The sequence below is a fragment of the Hevea brasiliensis genome, unplaced genomic scaffold, assembly GCF_030052815.1.
Source record: "Hevea brasiliensis isolate MT/VB/25A 57/8 unplaced genomic scaffold, ASM3005281v1 Scaf81, whole genome shotgun sequence".
NCBI classification, from domain to species: Eukaryota; Viridiplantae; Streptophyta; class Magnoliopsida; order Malpighiales; family Euphorbiaceae; genus Hevea; species Hevea brasiliensis.
Window position 1 is genome coordinate 159,659 of NW_026615301.1, and position 9,098 is coordinate 168,756.

Sequence of the window (9,098 nt, forward strand, 5' to 3'; positions counted from 1 at the left end):
TTTCTACCAAATACTCTCAACAGAGAATCCCTAAATTTTTACTTTTTTTTTCATCACATTCGATTCTGTTTTCAAGATAAAAATTCTCATTCTTTATTCAATAATGGGTGAATTTGATTTTATTTTCTTTCATTGATTTGTTACAACTACCCTAGAAATTTATTTCTTTGATCATTGGTATTGAATTGGGTTGATCATAATTGCTGTTGGATAATAATTGATTATATATATATATATATATATATATATATATATATATATATATATATATAAGTTATTATATTTTATTATTATTTGATATTTTTCTTTAATATTTTGGGTGTGTAGGAGATTTGAATATTCAATCAGTCAGTTGAAATTGTCTCTCTTCCATTGAAATAACTATTATCTTGGAGGTTCCAGGTGAGTGGTAATTATAGTACATGGCACCATTTTAGTCCCTTTCAAAATTTCTTAGCATTAAGTTTGTTATTAAATGAAATTTTAAATTAATATTTTAACAATTATTTTATGTGATTTTCTAGAGTTTTATTTTATTATTGAATTTTATTTCGATTTTGATTAAATAATTGATTTTGTCAACTATCTCTGCATTAGACCCATTAGGATTCCGGGAACAGGCCTTTAATGTATTTATATTGATTGATATTTGATTATAAAATTTACCGATGTGTTACTGAATTGATTTGAGATTGATTTGATTTTATTGACTCTCTGAAACTATTGAAATATACTATTGAAATTGCACTACCAGTTATTATTTGCTATTTGAAATTTTTTTTATTGATTTTGATTGATTTGTACAAATTGATTTTCTATTTTGAATTGGTATCTGTGCCCAGTATCTATTTTTGTTATCTGGTCCCGCCGTGTGGACTATCACGGTATTAGGTTGCATTGTCGAGTCATGCATCATTGCAGTTTATGGTTTGCATTAGTATCATATGCATTGATATCTGTGAAGGAGGAGGAAGGTATCTGATATCTGGTAGCGCGCTTACCATCTGGCCTTTGGTGATGTGGGGTATCATCACCCTGGTGCATTGTACCATAAAAATTTTTATTGAATGAACTTATTTTATATACATGTTTTATGAAATTATTTTATTAAGGATTTTGACAGCATGAGCATAATTTTATTGAATAGAAAATTTATTGTGAAATTAATCAAGCCTCTGTCTGTTCCTGTTCCGTTGTGTGCTATAATTATCATTCACTGAGCATCTAGCTCAAACCATGTTTTCTCTGTCTGTTATTTGTTTCAGATCAGTAGAATTCTGCAGCTGATCCAAATATTCAGTCCATTTTCTGGAGAGAGACAACTTTGATTTGTTCTCATGGTATGCCCGAATTCATGTTTTCTCGGGCTAATAATTAGTTTAGTTTATTGAACAGTTTAAGTTTTTATTGAAATCTGTAGAGGCTCTGCAGTTTACCTATGGGATATTTATGATATTTATTCAGCATTTTGTTTATTTGGATTTTGCCTTTTTTTGGGATTAGTAAGTGACAATATATTCATTCAACATAATCTGATAAGGCTTTGGTTCGATTTTACTTTGGTTCGATTTTATTTTTCTAAAGAAAATACTGCAGAATTTTGGTTTGTCCGGTTCCTTTTTCTTTCAGAGAGTAATTTCAATTCAATTAATTTTCTTGGTCTGCAAAGTAGTTTTGTAAAATGTGAATTTCTTTCTTATTCTGTCTTTTATTATATTATTTAGATTTCCAAAATTATGATTACATGTCCCTTTGGTGAAATTACGAACACATAGTGATTTTATGAGTAGAAGTATTTTGCATGTCACATAAAGTGGTAAAGATGCATATATTAATTCTTCCTCAGAGACAATGGGAACTGTGTTTCTCAGTTTATTCCACACTTGTAATGAAAACTCATTTGCTGCTTCATAATAGATTTTATTTGGAATTCTATATGAAGCAGTATCTTCATACTCCAATAAAAGAAATCCCAAGATACTAATTAACAATTTCTACCGCTTGTGATTTATTTTTCCTTCTCGTTTTTCTTTTCTCAAGAACTGCTTCTCTTATACAAACTTTTTTTGACTCTCGACTTCCATTTCTCTTCTCCACTCAACAATTCAGAAGCTCTATGGTTTTTGTAGCCTCCAATTTCTCCCTCTCTAGCACAAACTTAATTAGCGACTATAAGTCTTCCATTTCAGGTGGGTTGCTTTTATGATCTAATGCTGCATAATCAATTACTAATTTGTAAAATTTGCTTCTCAAAAGAAGTTTGAATCGCAAGTTGCAGAAACTTAGGCATTTGAATCTTGCTTTTATTATTTAAAATCTGCATAATATGTTATGCTGAACATTTGCTATGTTGTATATGATTGAACCCATATGTCAACGTTACCTTCTTCTGTTGGTGCACCCTCTCCTTTTTGTTTGACCTTTCTTTTTTTTTGTTCCTTCACCTCTTTGAGAGAAAATTGCATGATCTCTTTCCAGGCAATTTGTATACAATTATAAATTTTTTAAAATTTGTAGCTGGCACCAATAACACCTCAATTATTGTCCAAATGTCCATAGTCATAATATTACGCATTTGGAAGAAAGGAGTTTTATTCGTATAGTTGATTCCTTGACTCTGTTCATCCTTGCTCTTCCTATGCGTATGTAGTATTTAAATTTGTGTACGTGCCTGTGCTGTGATGTTTCTTTCTATGTTTGTCCATGTTATTGTTTATCATGTAGATCTCTTCTTACCATTAGAGAATGTTTAGTATATGTTTATTATGCTTCACCCTCTTCTGTGAAAAATTTTTGGCGGCTGAAAATGAAGAGGAAAAATAAACTCACAAACACATTTTGACACTTGTTAAGGTTGTTACCTCCTCTAGTAAGTTTCAACATAGTGCTTTGTGATTTTTCTCTTTGTGGTTATGCTAGTTGAGTTTGTAGGACCATGAAAATTTTCTAACACTCTTTCTGTGATTAAGTTGGTAAGTGGGGAAAGAATTAATTGCAAAGCAGAAGCAGCTCCTGGGTTTGTGTCACTTTAGAAACAAGAATCTAGTCCTTTGCTTTGTACGCTAGTTAAAGAAAAAACAAGTAAAAAATCTTGATTGATGATTTTTTTTTTCTTTGATGAAGATTCCAATCCTTTTGCTAGCTATTAAATTATAAACCTTCCTTTAGGCAGCTGTTAAATGATTTTATGCAGCTCTTTCTTTCATCAAAACCAACTTTGAAGGGAGTGTGTGCCTTCTTTTAAGATCTTTGCTTTATTTAGGGTAAGGATCCACAAAAAAAGAAAGAAAAAAAAAATTCATATTGCATTTTCTTTTTACTTCCATTTGATTTTTATTGGACTCTTTGAGGACCAATCTCTTATTACTATATTTTAGTGCTCTTGGCCAAATCCATTTGAATCATACCCTCTAGCCATGATTTTTTATTTGATGCATTAATTCAGTGGGATTATGAATTACTCTGTTTATAAAGCTAAAATCATCAACTTCTTAATTAGTAAACCAATTTATTTGATTGCTAAATTTGTGTTCTATTTGTCCTAATTGTGAAGTGATTTATTCCAGAATTTGTTGAATAATTGACATATGGGATGGAGAAAACCGGTTTTAACCGGATGACAAATTTTAATAAATGATTCAATCGTGTAATTCCCGCTGTCAGTTGCAAAACCATGCAATCATTTGCCAAATCTCAGGTTCTACTTTTCTGATCACTAATGCTCACCATCATTGTTGTCCCTTTTTCCCCTATCCTTCCCATCAGCAGCGTTGTTTGTTTGTTTGTTTTTTCTTTCCTTTTGGCTTGATTGGGGTTCTTAAAACAATTTCAGTATCGCTGCTCCTTATAGTCCTAAAAATAATTTATAGACATTAAAACTTATTGACAAATAATCTTCACATGGATATGGATGGTATGGAGTTCATGGAATGGTATAGGAGAATAAAGATTTTTTTTTTAAATGGATTTGGATGGTATGGAGTTCATGACAAAAAATGTCCGGATTAATTCAATTATATTATTATTTATGATAAATAATTTTTTTTTCTAATCATCCCATAATACTAGTGTACCTTAATTAAGATATTTTTAGTCTGAGAATTCCGATCATCCATATGCAGTATCATATTTAACAAGAAAAAAAAGATATTTTAATCAATATAGAGACAATTATTCCATTTTAAATCCAATTTAGCTCTAAAAAGAAATTTAATTAAGATGTATAAATTGTTAAATTTTTGGGGAAAGCACAATATAGTAACCTGTTTATCATGCTTTTTCAATTCAAGGATTGAAGAAAATTTCATGACAAATCGATTATTGAACTATCACGTCGTTAACAAATCGAGGGAAAAGGGCTAACGCCATTAAGTGCACTTATGGGTAGTAACTAAATTAGTTTCTTCACCTCTTAGCAAAGTGACATAAAGAAATAATTTCACCTTTAATAAAATTTTGATATTCTAATTTATTGACATCATTAGCATCTGTAATTTATGAAAATGCTCTGCAATTTATGATAAACAGTAGCTTCCACCATTCTAAAATCCTTTTTATTCACATTCATATTCAATTTCTTGCATGGATCATGAAATATGTGTATGCATATTCAACTTTTTTAAGCTAAAGTTTCATCTCTAACATGATTTCCGTTCTTGATGGAGTGTACTTAGTTTATGTTTTCAGAAGAAGAATTGTACTGCTGATTCTTTAGCACATTGAAACTTGTGGCATTGAAATTAAGGCTCTTATGTGAAATTGCATTCTGCAGCTCATTGTGTTCAATTCTGGCCTGATCCTCCAAATGAGATATTGAGTTTCCTCACAGAAGATGCAGTGGTAGTGACTCTGTGTTAACTCAGGTTTCGAGCCTATTCGTGTGACTATAATTGAGTTTCCTCACAGAAGATGCACTCTAATTTGGTCTCTTTGGAAAAACAGGAACGAAGCGCTTTGGAATTCTAATCAGATTACAAGCTCTGCTTCCTTCTTCCTGAATCAGTGATTAGCTGCCCAAGTTAGTGACCATCCATCCCATTCTGACTACTCTTCGACAGTTTCTGTGGCTGATTTGTTGAAATGGCACAAGCCTGCTTCGGGATTCTTGAAATGCAATACAGATGCTTCCTCCCGTCCGCATCATAACAAAATTGAGCAGGTTGGGTTCTTTGTGATTGGTGAGGACAGCTGATTAAGGCTTGCTAATTGAGCTTCTTGGTCCATCTGATCCGAAAATCACTGAAGCTCTCTCTCTCCAAGAAGCTCTTAGCTTGATTGATGGAAGGGGCATGCATATCACCTAATTTATTAACTTATTCAACCTTGATTGAATGCTGATGCTGTTCCTTATCCTGCACTTATAGATGCCCAGTGCAAGAATTTATAAGTGAAATCTGCTGTGACTTTATTTGATGAGATGACTAAGCAGGGAATCAAGCCTCATGTTGTCACTTATAAGGCAACTCAAGAAAATTACAGTGGCAAGCAGGAAATTTTGTCCATCTTAAATGCTTGCAGGTGCGTAAAATGCAGCAATTGTTGTCGTTTTCTATAATAAGATTACTACCATGTTGTGAATGTTTAAGAATGAGAACATGCTATATTTACACTGTAATTTTGGTGCATTAGCATCTAAGGAAAATTAAACTGTAATTTTGGTGCATTTGCATCTGAGGAAAATTTATATCTGTTGCAAATTTTTATCGTATATGAAAAGTAAAACCTGCAAACTGATAATAGTAGTTCCAGTATGGAAGCAAGTATAAGTACTCCTGTAATTTTAATCTTATTTTAAGTTCAGAATTAGCAGGGTTAATATTGATGTATTGTTTTTCGCTCATTGAGAGAAGTATTGCTTTACTTTTTATTTTTTGTTTCATTATTGTTCCTTAATGGTGCATGTGGCTCGTGGTCAATGCTAAATCAAGAAATATATGCATAGTGAATAATGGTGAATGGAAGGTCACTGTTCATGTTTCTAAGATTTTATGACCCTTTTGTGGCGTTTCCTTTGCTCTTTGTTCACTTATACCTTGACAGTAAACCATCAGCATCAGAAACAAATCAAGCAGTTTACTATACTAGGATTTCTTGTCAACAATGACTAGCAGAATTGCAAATACCCTTCTAGTGGATCTCTTGTAAAGTTTCTTGTGGCACATATTTATGGGCAAAAGCATGTCAAGAACTGAGATTATCAGATTTTTGAAGCGCTAATATATTTCTTGCCTGTCACTTTTCTGCCTGCTTTGTATCATATAGCTTGTTTTAGATACGTCAAGGATATTTAACATCGAATATGGATATGTTTTGATTTGTGTCTCTCTGGATGCAGTCGCTGAGATTCCTTTGGAGATGCTTCGATTTTATTGGAGGAGCTTTGATTATTTGATTATCAGGTGTATGGCGTGGCATACATACTTGTAAGGGCTTTCGCGATGTAATTTTAGAGTCTGGTTCTTTGCTGTTGGTACAAGCTCTCCACTCCAATCAGCATGATCTCTCTTATTTTGATTCTATTGTCACTGATTATGAATTTTCTTCTTAATTAATTCTGCTCTATTTCTTCTACTGGTAAATCAGTGAACACTGTTGTCCATTGCTTAACACATACAATTTATGGTACAATTTAGTTTTTAGTCAAATCTCCGGGAGTGAGGGCTTAAACTGTTGTCCACTGCTTAGCACATAACTTAGTTTTTAGTTTAATCTCCAGAAGTGAGGTCCTGTCACTCATGATTTCTTATGATGATTTATCTTAATGCAATTTCCTTCTGTTTTTAAAACATATATATATATATATATAATTGAGACAAAGTGATGCAATGAACATCTCAAGTTTGTTAATTCAACTGACCTGCCCAGTTAAAGTATTTCTATTTTTTTTTTCTTTTTAGTTTCATTCGTCTATCTTGGAAGGGAAAACTTGACACTTTCTAATTATCTATTTGTGTCAGTATTCTGCATTTACATATAATTCTCATTAATATGTATAGTTAATTGCATTGATAACGCAATCTCATGTAAAGATTCTATCGCCTATTTGGATTCATTTTACAATTCTAATAAATCCTTTTGTAAAACTTCAAGAAAGAATTAAGAAATTGGAGTATGAATATGGGGCTTTTTATAAAACTCCAAGAAGGAACTAAGAAATTACTTTTTCGTGATAAATTCAGAAACAGAATGCTTTTTATTTACTTTTATTTGACTTGTATTGGACTGTTTTGAGATCAATCTCTGATTATTATATTTTAATGCTCCTGGCCAAATCCATTTAAATCATACCCTCTAGTCATGTTTTTTCATTTGGTGCATCAACTCAGTGGAATTATGAATTACTCTGTTTATAAAACTAAAATATCAACTTCATGATTAGTAACCCAATTTATTTGATTGTTAAATATGTGTTCCATTTGTCCTAATTGTGAAGTGATTTATTCCAGGATTTGTTAAATAACTGACATATGGGATGGAGAAAGCTGCTTTTAAAATAAGGATGGAGGACAAATTTTAATAAATGATTCAGTTGTGTAATTCCTGCTGTCATCCGCAAAATCATGCAATGATCTCTTGCAGATCACTAATGCTCACCACCGTTGTCCTTTTTCTCCCCTATACTTGCTTTCAATGGTGTTGTTTGTTTGTTTGATTGCTTTTTTTTTTTTTTCTGTCCTTCTGGCTCGGATTGAGTTGGTTAAAACAATTTCAATATGATATTAGGAACAATTGAACCTTAAACTGATGGGTTGAAAATGGAGTTCTGAAACTTGTAATCAGATAATAATGGAAAATACCCTTTTATCTCTCCCAATTTTCACTCACTACAACACGTGGATGCAAATTAACAAAAATAAAATAATGAAAGAAGGGAAATGGAATTGAAAAACAGAAGAGCTTGTATTGAATTGATGAATTAGGATACTCAATTTCAACAACAAATTCTGACATCCACTCAATCAATACAGTTCCCGTGCAATAAATCTTGCTTTGTTTAGGTTCTCTCTATTTAAGCTCTTCCCCACCTGCTGCAATTCCTTCAGTATCTGCCACGGCATGGTCTTCGTAATTCTCTCTAGCCAACCCCTTTCCTCCAGCTGCATTCTTCCAGAATATTTCCTCCCAATTCCTTCAGCAGCTTCCATTTGTTTTCTGTGACAAGGGCCTTGGGTCTGATTCCAAACCTCCCGGGCCTAAGCTGCTATCACTGCTCCTAACAGTCCTAAAAATAAATTTTAATATCGCCGCTTATTTTTCTTGTTTGTTCTTATTTTTGACTTTATCGATGAAATGCGAGTTTGATAATGTATTGGTAGTGGTGATGAAAATATTCATAATTTTAAATAAAATAACGTTTTAATAAAATAATATTATATATTAAATTTTTATTATTAATTTAATTACATTCCATGTATATAAGTAAAAAAAAAATTGAGATTGTAATGGTTATTATATTACATTTTTATCCTTTTAAATAATGTAATATTTAATTTAATATATTGTATTACATTACAACTTTAATTTCATTATATAAATGATTACATTCCATTACATTATGTTATACTAAATGTAACTTAAAGGCCAAGTCTACCCATTTATCCAAAGTCCAAGATTCATGACTTAAAAGAATAAGTAGCAACTAAGTAAATGTACAGGCACATTCAGTTGAATGCAGTTTGCTTTGAATAAGTTAAAGAATAGTTAATTAACATGGTTGAGCAAGTTAGAGCAATTAATAGCGATGGCTAATCTTAGGAGTAGTTAAAGCAATGAAGTATTGCGTGTCGTAAGCGTGTTCATCGAGCAACATCAATTAGATTAAGAGCAACACATACAACATAAAAGCCCCCTTCCCAATCCAATTAACAATTAAAACAAACAAATATTTTCTTTTCAATTAACAAACATTCTATAGTTTATAGATCAACTCTCAATTTACTTTTTATTATCAATCGCAATTTGCATTTTCAAACAATTTAGATTTTAATTTAATTTCAATCAAGATTTCATTAACTTTCACTGCACATTTACTTTTCAAGCAAACCTTCACATTTTTAATTGTACAAATTAACTTTTTCTTATAAACAAGCAATCAATTC

The 9,098-nt window shown here is 31.6% G+C and overlaps 1 long non-coding RNA gene across 3 annotated transcripts; it reads left to right on the forward strand.

Moving 5' to 3' along the window:
* The first annotated feature begins 2,091 nt into the window (after positions 1–2,091).
* On the forward strand, positions 2,092–6,666 carry LOC110662916 (uncharacterized). 3 transcript variants are annotated; one of them, XR_009147067.1, is made up of 3 exons: positions 2,092–2,189; positions 4,687–5,517; positions 6,335–6,666. It is a non-coding gene; the product is annotated as an uncharacterized LOC110662916 (long non-coding RNA). The 3 variants fall into 3 exon arrangements; XR_009147066.1 differs by lacking the exon at positions 2,092–2,189 and having other exon boundaries at positions 4,393–4,862; positions 4,942–5,517; XR_009147065.1 differs by lacking the exon at positions 2,092–2,189 and having other exon boundaries at positions 4,393–5,517.
* Positions 6,667–9,098: the final 2,432 nt, after the last annotated feature.